The sequence below is a fragment of the Labeo rohita genome, chromosome 17 (assembly GCF_022985175.1).
Source record: "Labeo rohita strain BAU-BD-2019 chromosome 17, IGBB_LRoh.1.0, whole genome shotgun sequence".
NCBI classification, from domain to species: domain Eukaryota; kingdom Metazoa; phylum Chordata; class Actinopteri; order Cypriniformes; family Cyprinidae; genus Labeo; species Labeo rohita.
The window spans coordinates 11,688,526-11,712,692 of record NC_066885.1 but is presented as its reverse complement, the minus strand read 5'-3'; the positions used below and the strand labels follow the sequence as shown (position 1 = coordinate 11,712,692).

General features: G+C 35.1%; 1 long non-coding RNA gene across 2 annotated transcripts in view; it reads right to left on the bottom strand.

The window, feature by feature from the left end:
* The window catches only part of LOC127179787 (uncharacterized), a 53,476-nt gene extending 29,707 nt beyond the window's left edge, over nucleotides 1-23,769 (bottom strand). For both annotated transcript variants that reach the window (XR_007829555.1, XR_007829554.1), the window contains exons 1-3: nucleotides 23,719-23,769; nucleotides 23,140-23,199; nucleotides 1,491-1,558 (exon numbers count right to left, since the gene is read on the bottom strand). This is a non-coding gene — a long non-coding RNA (uncharacterized LOC127179787). The remainder of the gene's footprint in view (nucleotides 1-1,490; nucleotides 1,559-23,139; nucleotides 23,200-23,718) is intronic.
* Between the last annotated feature and the right edge of the window lie 398 nt (nucleotides 23,770-24,167).

The following is a 24,167-nucleotide window of genomic DNA, read 5'->3' as shown; positions in this document are numbered from 1 at the left end:
TTTTCAGCATCATTATTCCAGTCTTTAGCGTTACATGATCCTTCAGAAATCATTAGAATATGCTGATTTGCTGTACAAGAAACATTTTTTTATTATTATTATTATTATTATTAGCAATATTTAAAACAGTTGAGTACATTTTTTCAGGATTCTTTGATGAATAGAAAGATCCAAAGATCAGCATTTATCTGAAATAAAAAGCTTTTGTAACATTATACACTATACCATTCAAAAGCTTGGAGTCAGTATAATTATTTATTTATTTATTTATTTATTTTTTGGAATGAAATTATTACTATTTCTTCTGAGCCTGTCTATTAATTAAAGAAACCTGAAAAAATACATGTTAATAATAATAATAATAAATGATTTTTGAGCAGCTAATCAGAATATTAGAATGATTTCTGAAGGATCACATGACTGGAGTAATGATGCTAAAAATTCAGCTTTAACATCACAGAAATAAATTACATATTAAAATATATTCATATAGAAAACATTTACTATTTAAATAGTAAATATATTTAAAAATTAGGATCAAATAAAGGCTAAGTGAACAGAAGTGACTTCTTTAAAAACAAAAACATTAAAAATCTTAAAATCTTAAAAATCTTAAAAATTAAACAAACCTTTGACTGATAGTGTAAGTAATGAGTTTAAGATATGCAGACGAGCATTTAAATTAGAGTTTGCAAAAACGTATTTAGTTTTGACCTCTATGGAGCAAATCTCTCACCTTTCTTTTGCCAGCACACATTGTGCTAAGAATAAACCTGCTCTATTGAATTCTTTAAATTACATTCAGTGATGAAAACAAATATATAAATAATTTCATATGTAAAATGCGCACGCAGTTATGCATTACATTATGATTTCATAGGCAATGGCCTTGTCCAGTGGATGTGATCTCTTTATATTATGATAAATTAAAGCCCAGCTGCAGCCAGGAGATTTAATTAAGATTCAGCATTCACCTTCGGCAAAGGTAGCTTTGTTACTTAGTTCCAATTAAACTGGTTGGTTGGTGCAAACCTTGCATTGCTGCTTTTTCAGATATCCTTTGTTCGCCCTCAGCGGGCAAACATACCAGAAACAAGTCACAAGCTTCCATATTCAGATCTTTTGGGAATAACAAGGAATTCTGGGAAAGGTAGAGGCAGGCATGATGCAAAAAAGAAGAACAACAACTACTGATATTCAAATAGCTATAATCTGAATTCCAAGCTCTAAAGTTAAAAATGTTCAATATCCGGTGGTGCATGAAAAATCTTGAGTATGGATCTGATAAGTTATTTTGTAACAGGAAAAGATTTTTTAGATTTTTTTTTCTTTAACATTCACAAAGTTAGACAAGATGTAGATCTAACTTTTTTTTTTTTTTTTCCAAAAAACGTTGTTTACAACTCTTTTTGTGATGGTAATCTAATAAGTAATAATGAATTTGCCATATTTTTTATTATAACCGATAATTCAAAGCACTCTAAACTCACCGCAGCGGAAAAGGTTCTCTAGGGTTGGGTCCGTCTGTTCTTCGCCAGCACACCCCACTCACTCTCTGCTAAGGGAAACACAAAGCAGAAAGATGCAAATTTTTCCTTTCCTGAATTAGCCATTAGCAGGGGAAATTATGAAAGCTTGTTTTTCTGAATTTCTTGCAGAAGTCTATTGACCAGATCATGGAAACATGTCAGTCCAATAACATTAGAACTGCAACACAATGAGAAACAATGCCCTCAGACACCCAATTAAAAGTGTGCAGACGCCACAAACACCTGGCAGGTGAAAACATCTTCAGATGTCACCCAGAATCTGAAATAATCTATCTTTGCAAAGACCCTCTGCCAGTTAAAAAGAATCATGATTCTCAAACAGTTAAACATTTTAATGGATTCTCTTGCATTAAATCACAATTAACGCATACAGGGCCTAAAATGAACACTCGTCAAGCAGCAAATACCAGTAAAAATCAGTGTTGGTGAATATATGAAACTTGCCAGTTGGTAGGTAACTTTTTTATATTTATCTCTTTTATTCTAACAATAGCTAAGAATGCAATATAGTTCAGTCTAATTATTGAAACACTGCCTATTAATCATATAAATATGTAATCTAATGCACTTGAAGCACTATGATCTTTTCACATAAGCCATTCCTGATAATAGAGGTTTCGGTCAAAATAAAAGTTTTGTGGTTTAATATTTAAAAGGAAATAAAAAAAATAAATACAATAGTATCACAATTGTACTGTTGTTATATAAAATAGTAATAAGAAGAATCAATACTATTAATACGACATACAGTAAATGAAATTAATTCTGTCTGTTTTTAATGAAATAATGCACATATTTATGGTTGGTAAATTTTTATTAAATCACTGGCAAAATGGCTAAGAAAATCCCCTGATTACAGATAATTCAAAGACATACATCAAAGATACAGCAAAAAACAGCAATATTTTTACTTTTTAAAATAACTGTTTTCTATTTGAATATATTTTAAAATGTAACTTATTCCTGTGATCAAAGCAAAAATTTTTTTGCATCATTACTCAGTGTTTAGTGTTAGTGATCCAAAGATCAGAATTTATCTGAAACAAAAAGCTTTTCAAATACGTGGAGTCAGTATATTTTTATTTATTTATTTATTTATTTATTTTTGCAAAAGAAATTATAGAAATTAATACTTTTATTTAGCAAGGATGCTTTAAATTGATCAGAAGTGATAATAAAGACATTTATAATGTTACAAACGATTTCTGTTTCAGATTAATGCTTTCCTGAACTTCAAAAAAACCTGAAAAAAAAAAAAAAAAAAAAAAAAATCTACTCCGCTGTTTTCTACATAATAACAATAATAATGTTTTTTGAGCAGCAAATCAGAATATTAGAATGATTTCTGAAGGATCGTGTGACTGGAGTAACAATGCTAAATATCTTTAAAATCACAGAAATAAATTACATTTTAAATATATATTTAAATAGAAATCAGTTATTTTAAATAATAAAAATATATTAAAATTTTACTGTTTTTGCTGTACTTTGGATCAAATAAATGCAGGCTTGATGAGCAGAAGAGACTTCTTTTTCAGCAAAAATCTTACTGTTAAAAACTTTTGACTGGAAGACACTAAATTTTTAAATATTAAATGCGTGCAGCCCCACCAAAACATGCTACACTTAAACATAATTAACATAAATAAATAATACATTTGAATTTAATTATTTAAAACTAAAAGGGCAGAAAAACCTAATACGCTGCAAGACTACACTTTTTTTTGCAGTGGCTTTCCATGCTGGGAAAATTCCTTTTCCCTTTTAACTCCAGCAGATACTATATTGTTTGGAAGCAATTGGGATTAAAACCGAAGACTGAGGGGCGAATTGAGTGATGCGCAGGGCTTTCATTTCCACCCTGTTCTACATACCCCATGCGGCAAAAACATCAAAGCGTAACACAGAGCGCAGTAGTGCTGGCTCCCCAGTAAAGACATCCAATAAGGATGCATCATTGGCAAGACTTTAAAGTTTTCTGAAACGTGATCTCAGAGATGTCTGAGATTGAATCTGAATACAGTTCTGCGCTTGAAATTCAAATTGATCTGCCGGCACACTCGCACATTGTTTGTTCAGAAAGAGGGAATTATAAATTACGTTCGGATTAGATCAAAGCACATATGAGGCCTTCTGACAACAATGCTATACATAAAGTTATGAAGTCAGGTAACACCTTTATTTTGTGATTACCTTCACAGTAGAACCCACCCTGAAAGGGCAAGAGTGCAGAAGCACATGAGACCTCCTGTGGAGTTCGTGTCTGTTTGAGTGAGTGTGCTGTGAGTTTGGCCTCTGATGGCCGTGACCTGCCATGACCAACAGGTGTTTCTTTCAGTTCTTCAGCCAATTAGTGCTCATGGGTATGCAAGGCAGGATCTGCTCATTAGGGTTTCCATGAGAGAAAAATGCAGAGATACGCTGAAGGTTTTTCTTTCGTAAAAAACAATTTCTCTTTAGTGTCCAAGCTAGTTTTAATCAAAGGCTTAATTGGGTTGTTTTGACCACCAGAGATGATGTACTCCCAACATGAAAGGACATCTTGTCTCATTTAGACAGAATCAAAGTGGTAAGGGCTCCTTCTATTGCAGTGAAGACACTGCATTACTTTTTTCATGATGGGATTCAGAGAGAATGTTCTGGATTTAATCCAAGTAAACGTTATTTGAGACAATAATATAATATTTTATAAATATTTAGAATTTGAAATTTTAGTGTTTTTGTTATTTTATTAGTTTTTGTGTCTAATCTCAGTTCATTTATTTTAGTTCTGTACATCATTAAATTAATTAAAAAGGAGAAATTATTTTTCTTTTGCAACTAGATGAAATAAAACTTGTTTAAAGGGACAGTACGCCCAAAATTGAAACTTCCCCCATTCACCCTCAAGCCGTCCTAGGTGCATATGACTTTCTTCTTTCAGACAAATACGATTGGAGTTATAATAAAAATGTCCTGTCTCTTCCAAGCTTTATAATGACAGTGAATGGGTGTTTGAGATTTTGAAGCAAAATTAAGTGCATCCTTCCATCATAAAGAGTATTCCACATGACTCCGGGGAGTTAATAAAGGCTTTCTGAAGTGAATTGATGCATTTGTATAAGAGAAAATCCATATTTACAGCTTTATAAACCACAGTCTCTAGCTTCCACTAACTGTCATACGTGCGTTCACTAGAGACTGGTGTATGACGTAAGCTCTGGTAAAAATATGCTACTTCGTGTGAACCAAGTTTTGTTTACAGCACAGGAAAATCAGTCTCCTCTTGGTTTTCATCAAAATCCTTTGACATTTATCTTTACAAATCCTCGTTTTGTACTTCAATTTCGTGATTGGTGTATTATTTTGCTCTCTCCTCTGCGTTTCCGCATTCGTCACCACATTTGCGTACGAGAGAGAGAAGTAAATATTGTGGATGCAGTAAAGCTTTTTTAATAGTAAATGGCTAAAGAGTCCGTAGGGTTTAAAGACATGTGAAACCTAAAGCAATTAGCAATTAACACCAATTAAAAAACATTGTTTTTTTTTTGTTGTTGTTGTTGTTTTTTGTTATTTTAATGTCAACTGCCTGGTCTGTTTACTACAAACTACATTTACTACAAACGAAGCCTTGCATAACTACTAGGGACGTAATGATATTATCAAAATCATGGTATTGCGATAGGAAAACTGTCTATGAAACGATAGGTCTTTCAGGCAAAAAGTGTATTTTTAAAAAATATTTAAACTTCTTAAGGTGCGTTCACACCAGACGCGAAAGAAGCGTTAAGTGCAAGCGATTTACATGTTAAGTCAATGCAAAGACACGACAGACATCCTGCGGCGCGAATTGAACGTTTCGGGCATTTGACGCGCGTAACGTGTGATTTGCGCAAGTTGGAAAAACTGAACTTTGGCTAATATTCGCGCCGCGTTAACCAATCAGGAGCTTGCTCTAGTAGTGACGTGATATTTTAAAGTGCAGTTGTTTTACAATATATGGCTATTACTCTCACTGTTGTTGTTATTATTATTATATTCTAATTTGTCAGGCTTCCTAAGACAAGAGTGTGAATGTAATTTAGACTGAGACAGTATATCACAACTAAAAAGGGGGTTGAGTCCACTTTAAAGTTCAGGTACAAGTGAATTCACTGACTGTTTCTGACTTCAAGAAATCGTAATTAGGAATATGGGCTGGAGCTCATATGTTGAACTCTCAAAGTGTATTAGATAGAATAATTTAATTTTAAAATGCACACAATTTTCCCATTTTTTTCCCTAAGAGAACATTTTTTTCCCAGTTCTTCATTTGTTTTTTTTTTTAAAATACCGCAATAAATATTGTAGCGTGGACTTTATATCGCAATATTATCGTGTTGTGAGATTTTAATTTTGTTATATCCCCTTTAATACAGGAAGATATTAAAACAGGAAGATACTGCAAATGATATCCTTCAGGCTATTTCCAAGTCACACACTACAAAGTCTGTTTCACACTGTGAACATGACCAGCACATAAGTCAAGCAGCAGCATAACTATGACTTTTTAACACAAGCTAGAGTGATTTCTGGGTTACTACAATGAGAATTCCTTTTAATAACATCCATAAATTATAAAATGTGATTGGGAATTGGCCACTGAGAACTTAATTGTTGTGAAATCTAATTTACATGAGTGGGCGGACCACATTTACATCCAAAATGATAATTAAGTCTAAATGGAATGGAACCCAAATCCCAAATTGTCCTAAAGATCTTACATGGAAGAACAAGGAATCAGTCAATTTGACTGAATAGCTTACATAAAGCCAATAAACGTGTTTAAAAAGACTGTACTGCTATTAAGTTTCATGGTGATTTACAAATATATCAGCATGCTGTACGCAACAAAAATAAACTCAGTTCCAAAATTTCATCTTGTTAAGGTCAAAAGTTGACATACACCTTGCAGAATCTGCAAAATGTTAATTATTTTACCAAAATAAGAGGGATCATACAAAATGCATATTATTTTTTATTTAGTACTGACCTGAATAAGATATTTCACGTAAAAGACGTTTACATATAGTCCATAAGAGAAATTCATAGTGTTTTTTGTTTAGTTATAGCTGTAGTTATAGTCCCTTGTTTGTCCTGAATAGTTAAACTGCCCGCTGTTCTTCAGAAAAATATTTCAGATCCCACAGTTTCTTTGGTTTTTCAGTTTTTTTGTGTTTGAACCCTTTCCAACAATGACTGTATGATTCTGAGATCCACTGAGGACAACTGAGGGACTCATATGCAACTATTACAGAAGGTTCAAATGTTTACTGATGTTTCAGAAAGGAAAAACAATGCATTAAGATCTGGGGGTGAAAACTTTCTGAATTTGAAGATCAGGGTAAGTTTAACTTATTTTGTCTTCTGGGGAGCATGTAAATCTTCTGTAGCTTCTGAAGGGCAGCACTAAATGAAAAAAACATGATATTTAGGCAAAATAAGAAAAAAAATACATATCTCTTAATGCATCGGTTTTCCTTCTGAAGCATCAGTGAGCATTCAAACCTTTTGTAATAGTTGCAAATGAGTCTCTCAGTTGTTCTCAGTGTGAAAAGATGGATCTCAAAATCATACAGTCATACAGGAAAGGGTTCAAATGTACAAAAAATGCTGAAACACCAAAGAATTTGTGGGACCTAAAGGATATTTTTGAAGAACAACATCGTATTAAAAATGAAGTGTGTGTAAACTTTTGCACGGGGTTCTCTTGTGGACTATATGTAAACATCTTTTATGTTAAAGGGGTCATTGGATGCCCATTTTCCACAAGTTGATATTATTCCTTAGGCTCTTAATGCAAATTAAGACCCTATAATACACTTATAATATAATATACTTTGGTTAAAAATTCTCAATGGTAGTGTAAAACAACACCATTTTTACCTTGTCAAAATGAGCTCTGCAAAAATCAACCCATTCTAATGGATTGCTCCTTTAAATGCAAATGAGCTCTGCTCGCCCCGCCCCTCTCTTCTCTCTGTGGAGTGACGAGCCTGTTTACTTTAGCCAGTAAACTTGCTAACTAGCACATTATTAGAAAAGGTGATTGCAGAGATTCATAAAAAAACCCTTATACTCAGTTCTGCTGTAGGTGAAGCAGGATCACGAATGATTTGCACAACATAGACGCATTTATGTAGATCGGGAGGCGCATTCCCTTCACAAACAAATGTAATCCACTGCATCTTCAGCGGCTCAGATGTCGGGAGTAAATGACAACCACTACGTTCATTATTACATCCAGCAACACAACACCTCAATCGCTCAGTCGGAGGTATTCTTGTCTAGCTTACATGCCTGCTCCGGCATCGAAACAATGGAGGTCGGACTGTTACAGCTGATGTAAGGTGGGTCTGAGGTAAGACGCTCATGTCAATCAACTATCACGGGAGCGGCCTCTGTCGGTGTGACGCCACACCGACAGGCATCTGAGAATGGCTCGATTTGAAAAAGGGGATATTATTTTTACAGATTAATTAAAAACCACTGCATGGATTTTTATCATTATAGGGTAAATGTGTACATACACTGCCAACGCACATTAATGTTCAAACAACATGTAAAAGTGAACTTTGCATCCGATGACCCCTTTAAAAATCGTATTCAGGTCAGTACTACATAAAAAATAACATGCATTTTGTATGATCCCTCTTATTTCGGTAAAATAAGATTTTGCAGATTCTGCAAGGTGAATGTAAACTTTTGACTTCAACTGTATATGCTGCTTATGTGGGAACTGTGAATACTGTAACTTGATAATAGAGGCCCAGAAATAAATACACACTGGATACATGCTATAAAACATTAATATAAGTATGGATTCATACATCAGAGAGTGTTCTTATGTAAGACGCTCTTGGGTAACAATTCAGTAACTGAATAAAGACACAATTAAAGATTTTTAATGTCCATTTTGAGCCACACAAATCATTTTAATCAATAAAACAGGAAGTGTGTGAAACAAGGCCGATCTCTGATCACCAGAGCACTCAATCTCTCCCTCTCCCATTACGCCTGTGTACAGCCAGTCGTTGAAATTTTCTGATGAGCCTACGCTGTCATGAAAATCTGTTAACCAATTGACGGCACACGGCGTCCTACATAAATCAATTCCGGCCTGGAGCTTAAAGAAGCATTAATGCAGCTGTAATCTTTTGTGTTTGAGGCTGAGGCAGGTTCTTGAATGAGACTTTGTAATGTTTAGGCCTTGGGAGATTATTCACAGTGCCACACATGACAGAAACAAAGCTTGTGCTCTGCTGATGGGTGTCTTCGTCAGCTCAATGGTGGCCAAATCTTGTATTGCCAGGATTAGATGCAAATTGCTAGCTGGCTAGAATGATAGAACAATAGATAGATACTGCTGTTTTATACAGGTATGTGTGAAGCAGGTCCTATTTCATTTTTAATCACCTTGGCAGTGGTGTTCACATCAAAGCGCTTGTGACCTTTTTCACAAAAGGGAGGAAGCATCTGCTCCCCCGTCCTAAAGGTCAGCAGCACTGTGTCATCACAAACATCATTAAGTGCCACCAGCTTCTGCTCTTTTGGAAATAAAGAGAATAGCGATGAACACCATTAATGTTCATAGATGCAAGAACTTGACAACTAGATATAAAGTCTATCTATCTGTACAAAAGTCTTGAAAAGAACATTTATAATTTTAATGAATATTTCCCTTCACTAAAAAGAGACATTGGATGCCTGTTTTCCACAAATTGCCATGATTCTTTAGAATGAAATGTCTACAATATACTTCGGTTAAAATTCCTCATTGGTTGTGCAAAACAACACACTTTTTACCTGTTTTACAAAAACAGCTCTGTTCACAGCGATGCATGTCTCTTTAAATGATAATGAGATACTGCTCACCACTCTCTTCTGTTTTTTAGTGTATTCAGTTGTGCATTTCCATCAAAAACAAAACTAATTCACTGCATCCTCAGCAGTGTTAATTTCATTGACGAAATATTTTCATCATCAACATTCTCAAAAACGAGGTGATAACGAAATAAATCTCCCTTTGAATGACAAAAGCTATGACGAAAATCTATTGACATTCTCGTCAACTAATAAAAACAAGACGAAAATGTTAGGGAGAGATGATTTGGAAAGAGATTCATTCAGAACGAATCTGCTGCGTGGTTAGGAGGTTAGATGTCTACATTTGAACTGTAACATCGCCTATTGATCTATCTGGTGGGACATAAGCTAGCATAAATTTGCTGCATGTCTCATAATATTTTCAAAAATGTCAATATCTGGGAGTAGGAGAAGATCAGATATATGGATAAATTTGACGATGCAAAAGAGAATTCAATTTGGTCCGGTTTTCTGAGTGCACACACTGAAGCAGCACCTCTTACACAACGTACGAGTACCTACTCTTACGTGTAGCACAAACAGAGAAATACACACAAATTTATGTTGAATTGTGCGTTTTTGACTAGAATTAATCTAAACACATTTGGTTACGTCTGTAAACAGTTGGGAGAATACAGGACATGTATCAGTACATTGCATCCGTGCATTCGGATTTAAAGGGACAGCAGCCTAATTTAGTTGCTATTGTTGTGGGATTTATGTTAAAGGAAAAGTCCACTTCCAAAACAAAGATTCACATATAATGTACTCACCCCCTTGTCATCCAAGATGTTCATGTCTTTCTTTCTTCAGTCGTAAAGAAATTATGTTTTTTGAGGGAAACATTTCAGCATTTTTCTCCATATAATGGACTGGTATGGTGCCCCAATTTTGAACTTTCAAAATGCAGTTTAAATGCGGCTTCAAACGATCCCAAATGCGGTTGTAAACGATCCCAGGCGAGGAAGAAGGGTCTTATCTAGCGAAACGATCGGTTATTTTCACTTAAAAAAATACAATTTAATACTTTTTAATCTCCCGAATTCATCAAAAATATCTTAATTTGTGTTCCGAAGATGAACAAAGCTTTTACGGGTTTGGAACAACATGGGGGTAATAATTAATGACAAAATTTTCACTTTGGGGTGCAGTAACCCTTTCATTTTAAAATAATGACGTTGCGTGTCACAGCAGTTAAATCTGTGTCTATCATAATAAAACCTTAATATCAAACCTATAAAATGAGTTCGGAAATTTCAGACAAATGCTTAATATATCCATTACACTGTAATTAAACCCATTGGATAATATCCGACTAAATCTACTGCAGATTTAGTCAACTAAATTTTGTGATATTAAAACTAGACTAAAACTAAAACAATTCAGATGACTAAAATATGACTAAAAACTAAATGCCATTTTAGTCAAAAGACTGCGACTAAGACTAACTGCTGTCAAAATTAACACTGATCCTCAGTGGTTCTGATGTCGGGAAAAAATGATGACTCACGTTCACTTTTACATTCAATTACAAAACATCTGTATTGCTTATGAGACATTGTCGTCGCTACAGCTGCTCGAGCATGGAGAAAATGGCAGACAGCATACAACTGGCCAAGGGCGGAAATATGCTAATATGGGACAGCCAGTCAGCGGTCGTGGGCGGGGCGCTTAACCGTTTGATAACTAAGGGTGTGTTTACACTTGTCATGTTTGGTTTGATAACTCTGCCATTGCTCTGGTGTGTTTCGAATGAAATATGAATGCAACACGGACCAAATACTTCTAAACGAACCAAAAACAGGAAGTAATGACAAGATGCGATGCTATGCGACTTGATTTCACAAAGGGATCAAGCGGTGTATCCAAAACAAAATAAGCAGAGGGCAAACGTGGAGCAGCGAGGAGGTAAAGTGCCTTTTAGGTGCTCTTTGTGAGCTTGCAGTTGGTGAAAATAAAATCATATACACGCAACATGCGCGCTTAGTCCCACATTAGGTGTATTCAACTTAAAGTGGTGGTCAGCAAACCGATCAATGAATAAGTACTTTGATGTCACGCGCCCGTAGCGAAACTTTAAGTCGAATGCACATTTTCCTTTTGTTTGGAGTGTTCGTTGAGTTCCGTCACAAAATATACGTCATTCAACCCGACCAATCAGGTTGTGAATGTATCATGCCTTTAGGTTCGGTATCTTTAGGTTCACTGTCACTGGCAGACCAGGACCAAATGCAGCGTTTTCCTTTTTGGTCCGGACCAAATGAACCAAACGAACTGAACTACAAGTGTGAACACACCCTGAGACTGTTTAGGTTTGTAGAGTGATTGCGCACTGCTAAAACACATTTGCAAACACCATGCAAAAGTGAATTTTGCATCCGATGTTCCCTTTAAACCTGACAATCAATGAACAAATAGCAAAAAAAAACCTGACTGACCTTAATGTCTTATAGTAATATGCTTACCTTACTAAATAGCTTTTGCTACTTTGTAAATGCAAAAAAAAAAAAAAAAAAAGAGAGACGAAACAAAGCCACCATGCAGTGCCCAAATAGAAAAACAAAGCATTGTGGGATTTATTGTTTTCAACGCTCCGGAAGATAATTATCATTCATTTGTCTCCTATTTTGTGGCTCAGTGGACCCATATATTAGCAACTGAGCTCAGCAGCATTTAAAAGTCTGGCTCATCAATGTCAAAGGAATTAATCAAGTTTTCCCAATTATCCCAAAGCACGCAGATTTATACAATAACATTTATATTATGATTCAAAGTAGCATTCGGCCGTTCATTGAGGGAATGAAAATCCAGCGAACGCCCAAGCCACACAGATCAGAGATTAGAATGCAATTTACAGCATCACTGATCCGGATGCAGTTGAAGCATTTAAAGTCCTCAAACACGGGGTGAAACGCATTTCCTACTTTGTTGTGATGGAGCGATATCAATACATCAGAAGGCCCTCGTTCTCTTCAGAACGCCCTAAAACAACGATTATCCCCGTGATCTCCACCCCGCACACTAGCAGAGCAGCGGCGATAGACTCCCACTTAGAGTGCGAATGATCTCATTTTCAGATCTGCCTGAAGATGGATGAGGAGTCATTATTACACAACGACTATCTCTCCACCTACCTTTCCATCCCCTTCCTGGAGTAAATTAAGGTAGCCCACACTGTACTGTCGGAGCCTGCTTGCCATACATTTCACAAAGGCCTCATCATTATACGCCATGACCAGCTCCCACACTAATGCCTCTTGACATTTGCCGTGAGGGTGTTTAATGACGACTAGATGTGATGCCTTAAATCACCGTCCATCTTTAGCCCCCACCAGATGGCTCTCTTTCATATGCGTCCTTTCTGACATGCTGAAAAATGCTGATTAATGTAATGGGGCTCTGCACCTCTCGTAGCAGCTTGGCCATTGTTAATTACTTCCATCCACGGTTTCAAAAAAATGAAAAGAGGGAAGAAAGATTCCCTTTGTGAGTTTTCAGCACAGTGAATTTAATGTAATTTGAAAAAAAAACTTAGAATACCATTACTATGATTATTCTGGTGACAATGTGACTTTCTGGCGTTATGAAAACATTGCTGTGTTTGAACATCACGACCAAGGAGGTCTGTAATACCTGGAGAAAATGATCCATTAGAATTCCTATTCATCTCAATGGCAATTGGCATCAAAAGAATGCTAATAATTTTGAGCAACTACCTTGAGTTATGATCTAAAAGGCAGCAGTAGTAGAAAAAAAGTCATTTTGACTGGAATGAAATTTTAAAGCAAAGAAAAAAAACTACTATAATATAACGAAATACCTCAAATTCATGTTGCTTGCAAAACTTGTATCTTGCATCAACATAAAGGGTTTTATTCATTTATTTGTATTTTTAATGAAAATGATCAGCTATATATACACACACACAATCAGTCTTTGTTTCTGAACAGTAAGATTTTTAATGTTTTTTTTTAAAGAATTCTCTGCTCACCAAGCCTGCATTTATTTGATCCTAAATACATCAAAAGCAGTAATATTTTGACTATTCAAAATAACTGCTTTCTATTTGAACATTTTATATTTTAAATATTTTAAAATGTAATTTATTGTATCAAAACATTTATTGTACTGTATCACCTGTGATCAAAGCTAAATGTTCAGCACCATTACTCCAGTCTTCAGTGTAATTTTTTTGGGAAAGAAATGATAGAAATTAATATTCAATATTTTATTAAGCAAGGATGCTTTAAATTGATCAAAAGTGACGATATAGACATTTATAATGTTACAAAACATTTTTATTTTAGATAAATTCAGAACTTTCTATTCATCAAAGAAACCTGAAAAAAATTCTACTCAGCTGTTTTCAATATAATAATAATAATAATAATATTAATAATAATAATAATAATTGTTTTTTGAGTAGCAAATCATAATATTAAAATAATTTCTGAAAGATCATGTGACTGGAGTAACCATGCTCAAGATTCAGCTTTGAAATCATAAGAATTAATTACATTTTAAAATATAGTCAAATAGAAAGCAGTTATTTTAAATAGTAAAAAAAAAAAAAAAAAAAAAAAACTAAATTTTACTGTTTTTGCTGTATTTTGGATAAAATCCAGGCTTGGTGAGCAGAAGAGACTTCTTTAAAAAAAGAAAACTTTTACTGTTCAAAAACTTTTGACTAGTAGTGTCTAAAATAATATAAACAAAGTTTTTATTATCAGCTGATTGTACATTATCTCATTTTTTGACTATTTAAAAAAGACTGCTATATACACACACATATATATATATATATACATACATACATACATATATTATTACAATTAACTAAATTAAAATAACTGTTTTCTATTTTAGTATATTTTAAAATGTTATTGATTCTTGTAATAGCAAAGCTGAATTTTCAGCATCATTACTCCAGTCTTTAGGGTCACAAGATCCTTCAGAAGTCATTCAAATATGCTGATTTGCTGTTCAACAAACATTTCTTATCATTGTTTTCATTATTTTTTTGAGAAATAAAAAGTTAAACATTTATTAAACATGATTATTTTTTATTTCTAATTATACTTAATGGGATATAAAAACAATTATTTGGCTTAACAATGGTTTACACACACACACACACACACACACACACACACACACAGTCTGGTCAGCTATCCTTGTAGGGACTCTCCATAGGTGTAATGGTTTTTATACTGTACAAACCATATTTTCTATCGCCCTACACCAACCCTACACCTAAACCTACCCATCACAGGAAACTTTAAGCATTTTTACTTACTCAAAAATTCTGTATGATTTATAAGCTTTTGTAACCATGGGGACCTCAATTTAGGTCCGCACCGTGACACAGGTCCTCATGAGTCTGTGTGTATTCAGGTTTAAGTCCCCACCAGGATATATAAACCAAATGCACAAACATAAAGATAACCAACAAATAGTTAACATTATCATAAAAAGGTCACACGAAAATCTTTAAAGGAATGCTCTTAATGTGAATGAGACTCTGAGATGAGTATGTACACTCTTTAGTGCCCACATGCCAATTTCAAGATGATAACAGACTACAAAGCTAAAAACACAAACACAAAAAATTGTGTAATTTGGGAATGTGAGCCACCAGCAAGCTGCTTATTGCATCTTATTCTGATTAGACGATGACATTTTACTGGACTCTCATCACACCACCTTCAAGAGAAGCTAATGGTGCCCTTTTGAGCTCAGATTGGAGAAAAGCTTTCACACATCTAAGGCTGATGAAGGGAGGGGGACCTTACGACTTGCAAAGTTGAAAAAAGAAGATGAGCTTTCTTCCAGCGGGGAGAAAGACAAAGAGCTGTGTTATAAACACAGAGGGCTCAAGTTCCTCTCTCACTCTTACCAGAGGAAACAAACGCAGATCTCTTATGTCAGACTGAGCCTTAACCAATGTCTGTCACTGTCCTCACCTCTCAATGTCTTTTCATACTTCTTTAGACAACAGACGGAGTGACAGGCAGCAGTAAACAGCACATCTTTGATGGCTGCCAACAAAAAGTGAACACGATTCAATTATAGCAGCAATGCAATCTTTGTATTTGAGAAACCAGCTTATATAATGTCAACACATCACAAACCAAACCTACAGATACATACAGCAAATATTTGATTTTTACATCAGGTGGAAGCTACTTGAGAATACTGTATGAGGGCAATGTGATTTTCTGATTTTTTTTTTTTAATCAATGAAAATGATAAAACAAACTAGATATTAATATGCTAAATATAGGCAGTGGACAAGAATTATTTCTGCTATGTGACTTTGTACTCCAAGCTGTTATAATTTGTTTTTATCATTTTTTATAATTGTTATGCATGTAGATTTTATGAGCTCAGATTAATTAGAGAGACAGCATGGAATACTTGTAGTTAATTTAAATAAATAAATACACAAATAAATAAATAAAAATAACACCTGACCATTTAAAATGAACTAATTAAGTGTTTAAAAGTTGAGAAAAATTAAAAGAGATCACCAGTCACAGAACAGATACACACTTCAGTTTGGAAGTATTAATTTGAATCTAAATACACTTGATGTTGATGAAAAAGAAAAGTGCGTGGACATTTTATGCATCAACAACCCATTAATTTGAATCTAAAAATCTTGATGTTGATGAAAACATGTCCATGAACATGCATATATAAGTGCTATACAACATACTGTTATAAAATCAAAACAAAGCAATGAAAACACACATTTAACCGAATGACACAGCACGCAGGAACTTTCATTTAGAAAATGTTAAAAACTTTTGTAAAACCCATTCACCCTCACATAAGAGGGATTATTGTGCTGTGTCTGTCCAAAAGTGTTAAGCAGAAATGGGTAAAAATATTCAGAAATGTGTTTATGAATTTTCATTATATAACAGCAATTCTTTTAGAATCCATTGTAAATGGGTTGCATTTGTAGTAGCATTAAGTGTTGCAAGGAAATGAAATCTCGGTGTGTCAGACCTCTGAGTCACATCTCTAAAAGATCTGATAAATGGAAAAGAAAGACTATTAGACGGATTTAACGCTTGCAGGAGAATGTCACATCAGTACAGAGCACATGCAGTAAGAACTGGCAACACCAGGCAGGTGTGGTACATTTTAGGTGTCTCTAAACCAGAAGTTTAGTTGCTTTTATGCTTTAGGATACAATGTAGATGTAAGATGAACTGTCTAATGCAGGTTATTGCAGAAGAGCTTTATAGGGATAGTTCACCAAAAATGAACACTTTGTCATCATTATGTTGTTTCAAATTTGTATGACTTCTATTGTAGAACACAAAGTAAGAAAAACACAAAATGCTATGAAAGCCAAGGTTTGGAATAACATGAAGATGAAAAGATAATGATGTACTTCATTGTACCATGATGTGCTGCTCGCTTTCAGGGTAAAGTGTGCATATCACAAATTGTTCCATTCAGATGTACAGGGGCATTAAAGGATTAGTTCACTTCCAGAATAAAAATTTCCTGATAATGTACTCATCCCTATGTCATCCAATATGTTCATGCCTTTCTTTCTTCAGTTGAAAAGAAAGTAAGGTTTTTGAGGAAAACATTCCAGGATTTTTCTCCAAATTGCAGGAGCCAACCGGTTGAAGGTCCAAACTGCAGTTCCAATGCAGCTTCAAATGGTTCTACATGATCTAAGCTGAGAAATAAGGGTGTTGTCTACTGAAACAATCACTCTTTTTCTAAAAATAAATAAATAAATAAATTTAACAACAAATTTGCACTAGCTTGACCTCATGCATTATGTAGTCACAAACGCAGAGGCGTAACTTGGTTTTAACAAAAGTAGGCTGTTTTGGATTCTAATCCACCCATGTCTAATTTTCTTTCCCCTTATTAAAATCAGAGATGCTAATAAGTAATCGTATATGAAGAGCAGGGACACAGTTTGTGTTTTGTTTTGTGAAATGAATAGATAGTCTCCGCAACATTTAAGCGATAGATTGAAGCGCTGGTGTGTAAGACTGCAACTGCACGAGCCACTAGAGAATGTTTTGTCACTAAAAAACATCACAGCGAACATTTAGCATGATTTTAAAAATAACAGATTCCAGCACCGGATCACAGCTTATTACTATTTATATGTACCATAGAATGCATTGATACAATATTTTAAATTGTTGTCTGATGTTTACATATAAGGTATGTGGCTTAGGTAAGGGCAAAAATTCTCCAGAAAGGTTTTTACATGTCCATTTACATCCCTAGGATTTGTCCCTAGAATTAAATTGTCCGTTACTACCTTATTTGGAAGGGTCATGAATAATAATGATGAGATCTGCTCTGATTGGCTCTTTAACAGTGCGGCTCATTTTAGTATCTCACATAGCAGGAAGGAATCACAGGGAGGAAAATATATATTTAATCATGGAGCCACTATTAATATGCAGGGCACTAAAATCACTTTTTACTTTCACTTTCGAGATTTGCGATCACACATGCTCTGTGTATACTAGCGCGGCAGTACTTACCACACATTTTACAAGATCAGATGCTTGTCAGTGGTGCTCAGGATCTGTAAATCATTCACAATCATCCTCAGTCATCTCTCCTTGTTCTGGCAAGTGAAATCTTTTGTACTGTAATGTAACCAAGCAAGCTGCTAACCATGTAGCTTTAGTGGCTTGCATTATTTTATTAGAACACATTATTTGTTTTCCGTGCCTTTCTGAATACAGACACCCACCCATCTCCTCACATCACATCCCCTGCACAGCCTGGAACATAACATTTATTTCCATGAACTGCCATTTTCACTATTGTACTCGCTTGTTTCTATGCAAATGATCTATTAGATGATCCCAACTATAACATCATAGACAGTGTTATGCTGGGATTCGCCTCTTTTTCAGTGGTCTTTTGCACGCACAAGATTTACATAAGGAGGAGGAAACTCACGGTATGTCATTTCCATGTACAGAACTGTTATTATTCAACTATGCCAAGGTAAATACCATTTTCCATTCTATGGCACCTTTAACAGAAATGAATGTCATATATTTAATCTGCATCAGGTACATCCTTGCCATGAGATTTTCCAAAGAGTGATGGAGACAATATCAACCTTGGCAAAAAGTGGTGGGGACATGTCCCACTCGTAAATTACACAAATGCACGGATGCATTAAACAAGCAGAAGTACCGACCCAGTATTTAAAAAGCCAACAAGCAAAGAAAGTTTAAGTCAAACTCCTTTTACAAAAAAGGTAACGCAACGATGTTGGATGTTTTTCACCCTAATCTACCTTTTCGAACTGAAGTACACAGATGGAGAACTATCCACACATGACCTTTCTAGCAAGTACACAATGAGCATTTGTGGTTAAAAAGTATATAAATATGTATTTTTTTTTTAGAAAATGACAGATCGTTTTGCTAGGATTCGCTAGGATCATTTCGCTGGGGTCGTATAGAGCCCTTTGAAGCTGCATTGAATCTGCAATTTGGACCTTTAACCCGTTGGCTCCCAGTGAAGTCCATTATATGGAGAAAAATCCTGGAATGTTTTCCTCAAAAACCTTAATTTTTAACCTTAACTGAAGAAAGAAAGACATGGACATCTTGGATGACATATGAGTAAATTATCATGAAATTTTCATTCTGGAAGTTAGCTAATCCTTTAGTTTTTGGGTGAATTTTCTCTTGTAGTCCCTTCTTCAGCACTGTTTTTTCTTTAAGCATGACTGCAATAACTTTGGCAACTAATATGTAATAATTAGCACACATTTTACAGCTGTTACATAAATGTAACCTAAATTCAATTCTTAATGTAAAATTCATCATGCATATTGATTTTTTCTTTCCCCGTAATGAGCAAAATCCATCTCCTGATATCAGTTTTTCTCCTCAAAACTGACCACAGCACTGGTCTGGAAACCTTATAATGAAATCTTCCTCATAACAGCCCAGATAGAGGGCTTAGATTTTTTCCTTTTCCTATTTGTACGGAGCCGATCTGTGGGTTTAAGCACTGGCTGCAGATGTTTGAGTAGACTTGTTTTCCTCCCTATCAGCGGATCTTTATTTGAGTAATCATGTTTTCCCTCCCGTCGACTTGCACTCAGGCCTGCAACAGCCGGGAAAGGCAGCCGAGCACCTGCTCTGGTCTTCACTCCCACACGGCGGGGGAAGACATATGGTCATGGCTTTTTGCTGCTGGTTGCATGATCAACCACTGGAACTGCATAGACTCGCTCTTAGTGTAGCCTGCTCAGATAAATTAAAGTCTAAACTATGGCGCTCAGGGCTGAGCAAAATTACTCCACGACATCGGGTCATTTACCAAAAACAGGCCAGTGTCTATAAATTCACTGGGTGGAAAGAGAACAAAAGGTGAATGGGAGAACTTGCCAGTGTGTGGATCGTTCAATAAAATGGATCATTAACAAACCAGTTTCCCCCTTCAGCAAACAGGACTTGTATGTGTTTACAATGTCCACAACATACAGTATCTTTCTATATGTTATCTACATGTAAGTAAGCCAAAATGAAAGTTTATGACTGATAATCAATAAAAGAAAAATTGCAATCAACTGTGTGAAATGGGTTTTGAAACATACCCATCAAGCCTTCTCATACATAAATCTATAATTAGTGGTGCTTGCTATGATATAGCTTTTCACTGACAAAAAACAGATTGGCGTGTTGACCGTCAGACCTGATATATTCTATAATAATAGGGGTAATATTATAGAACATAATATTTTTATACTTAAATGTTAATATTTAAACATTTTAAACACATTTTTAAATTATGTTATAATTACTACTTAATTATTAAAATTGATTAGCCCTAGAAAACCTACTACGCTTTTCTTTTAAATGATTGCCATTTGTGTTGATATATTTTACATTCACTGTTCATTAATTTTACCATGATAAATAAGCATGATAAATAAGCAGTTTCTCTTACAGTTTGGCATTTTTCAAAAACTGAAAAACTGAAAGAATGCTATAGCTAGGGCTGAGCGATATGGGCAAAAAAATTGTCATGATAATTATCATGACAATTTTTTTCATAATCAGTCAATATTGATAATTATCACGATAAATGTCAAATCTTTATTTCTCTAAATATTATATCTAAATAAAAAAATAATTTCTGCATGTTCTAATGCGTTATATTGTTTAAAAACAAGAAACAGGTTTGGGTTGTCTGATAATGATAATGATAATAATAATATTATTAATAACACTTTTTGTCTCTTAGAAATGCACATTTGATAGTAGCTTGAGGATGCAGAGGTAAATTTTTGTTCATTATCAACCGGTTCATTATTAATCTCTAAGTAACATCTGTAAAACTTGTAGCAACCTCAGTTTTATATGGTTAAATTTATTCTGACCCATTTTTTTTAATGAAGCATTGGTCTCCCATAGTAGCAAACATACGTTTTTAAATCATGATAAATACAGTTAAAACCACACAATGGTACCTCAGTACCATGGTAAAAATATAACTACATGGTTTTATAGGTAGCCTATTTGTATGAAAAACGGTAGTCTAAAAACATTCAGTATAAATGCACACATGCTATAGCTTAATCACAAATACTTACTATAATTATATACCATTACTCCTGTAATAAAATTCAGTGTGAACATCCTACATTGCTGCCACAATACCACGGTGCAGTGAGTGTTACTACAGTAAATCCACGGCAAATGATGGCGATGTGTGGATTGAAAAGCCTTCTGACTGTCTCGTTGCACACAGCTTCAAACTAGTTTGAATCACAGAGTCATTTGTGTTCATTGCTGAATTTAAGTGTTTCACACTGGATCTCACAGTGCTGTTTAGTGCTCACGTGACGGAGCCATTCACATATCGCGTCTTGTTCGTTATTTCAAATGTAGGTGCGCGGCAACTGCGCTTATAACGGAAGCAATGCGGTCGCGACGCTTGGTTTTTCGCGTCGAGAAAATAAATGCATCTTCTCTAGTGAGCTTGCGCAGCGCGGCAGTTTGAACTTTGATCCGAGCGGATAAATGGTCCATGTGGCACAATTTAAATGAGTCGCGCTGTTTCGTTTGGCTTTTGGCACATAAAAAAAATATCGAAACATTTATCTAACTCTTCATATCATTTTATCGAGAAAAATTATATTGCGATAATTATCGTAATCGAATTATTGCCCAGCCCTAGCTATAGCCATTTAGCAATGCAATTAAAACCTTTAGAACAGTTCCGAAAATGCAAATCAACAATCTAGAAACCTCCCCACAACACCCTAGTATCCACCTAGTCCTACCAACCAATCAGAAATTCCAGGTCAAAAGGCCACCACCTATAGTGTCATCTCTAAAGCACCACTGCAGAAAACATGTTTGAAGATGCACTGAATGGTGACATCTTGAGGTTAACTTTTCATGGTATAGTCATAGCTTGCAACATGGCAACGAATGTGTTTGGAATCCATCCAAAGAAATAACACTGAATAGTCGTGTGCAGGCTGCCATTTAGATGTGCAAGCTGCGTAAAGAGGGCAGATATTTAGAAGACTGTCAATGGCTAATCATCCCACATTCGCTATTAAACACGGAAGACTCCCTTCTCAGAAATGCTTTGCCATCTTATCAGAATGACATTATTCAAATCTGCTAGTTTTCACTTAACTGGACTTGCTAAATCATTTAGACATAAAAACAGATATTCATGAGAATACAGAAGCATGCCCTTGATGTAGATCTATGATCATCACGCTCTATTTGTCTGCCTGGAAACATTCTGACTGTCAGCTGTGATTTGTGTCAGGATTTAAGGTGTTTTCCAAACTCAGACTCTGAGATTGTCACATCAGATTATTATCATTAACAAAGAGGGTGTATAAGTAAAAACTCAACATCACTCCTATTGCTGTGATCTGTCAAGCCGCGGAGTATTAGTTACGTATGCGCTTGCCATTATTCACTTTCAAAGTTTCTGTCAACGTCAGCCCTCAATATCACTTTGCAGCACTCCTTGACAACTTTGTTTATTTTTACATTCTTGTCACACAAGCGCCAACAAAGAAGGGGCAGACAGACAAAGAGTTACAGCCAAATAACCACCAGGTGCTTCTGTATGATTGGAGTGGCACAAGCAGCTCTGCACCTACTCTACGCCAGAACTCTGCGGCTCAACCTACAAAAACTCTCCGCCGTAATCTCTCTGTTCTCCGTCACTCCTCCAAACAAGGTGGAATTTAGAGATTTGACGGTTAAACAAAACGAGGCGTGAACAAACCCCACAATCACTGGAAAACTTGGAAGTCATTAAAAAGAACAAGAGTTGCATGTGGAGAAGATTGGTCATGATGTAAGGCGTGAAAACAAAAGCAAACCCCTTCGTCCCAGTTCAACTTCTGGCACAATTAGCCCTGGGTACTGGATTTACACCACCCCAGTCCCACATCACTAAACTGAAAAGCTATCCCAGAATTATCAAGAACACCAAAAGTTGCACATATTAACAAATTAATTTGTTAACGTAGTGCAGTAATACCTTTCAGAGTCAGTATGTGGCTTAAATTCATGCTGTGGTTTAAAGGGAGAGATCACACATTTACTCACCCTCATGTCAAAAGTTTTTATTCAAAGCCTTATTAAAGTAGTCCAAATGATCTTTAAGTGTGAAACCCACCTAAAATTGCAAAAGTTATTACCTGAACATCTTCCATTGAGAGTTCTGATTCAGTTCTTGAGTGATTCATTTCTCCTGTATTCTATAAGAAGGAAAAAAAACAGTTTATGGGTTTGTAACAATATTGGGGTGATAACAAATGTTTCAATTTTGGTTTGCCTAAACCTTTAAATAGCATTCAGCTGTATTTTACCCTACAAACATATAGTTCATGCTTTGCTATGAAGTATTATATGTTTTCTGACCCTTTTAACAATCTACTTTCCCATTTCTCAATAACAAAATCCATTCAGTGAAAGCTTTTCACTTGGCCATTAAAAAAAACATAATTTATCAAAACTCTCTCCCTCGAGATCTGAATGCTGTCTCACTTAAACCATTAGTGTATTTTGTGGTGATTTCTTGAATTTATATGTTTATTAAGCAAATGGATAAAGTTGACAGATGTGACTTGCTGTCCATAATTAAAAGCCCTGAACCTGAGGTGAATTTCAAAGTTCCTACAAATGAGTGATTAAAGATGGAAAGCTGTAGTGGAGGTGGGATGAAGAATAGTCCATTTTATAATCATTTTATAATTTAAGTGAAGTAAGTGGCTTACTTTTCATTGAAGCAACTTTAATAACATATGGCCTTGGGCATCTCTGTACCTAACAACAGAATGAAAGCCAAACTCAATGGATTTGTTTAGATTCTTCTTAATTAGTGTTTATTGTCATTGTCATTTTCATTTATATGGTTACTACTAGCAACAGCATGCCTACTCACACCTCTCACTGAGGGTAAATGATTCAGGCTATGGTTCACAAACACTTCCTATGACAAGGTATATTCTATGATGGTGGACAAATGATAAACTGAAGTTTCAATTAAAATGAGCACAATAAATGTGAAGAGTTCAGATGCAAAACCAGCTAAAAGCCATCTTGGTCAAAAATTAGATAATGATACTGAGTGAATGCTCTCGACCCATAATATACGTCCATCCAATACTTTTCCTTCAAACTCGCTAAAATCCCAGCCTCAGCCCAATCAGAAGTACCGGTACTT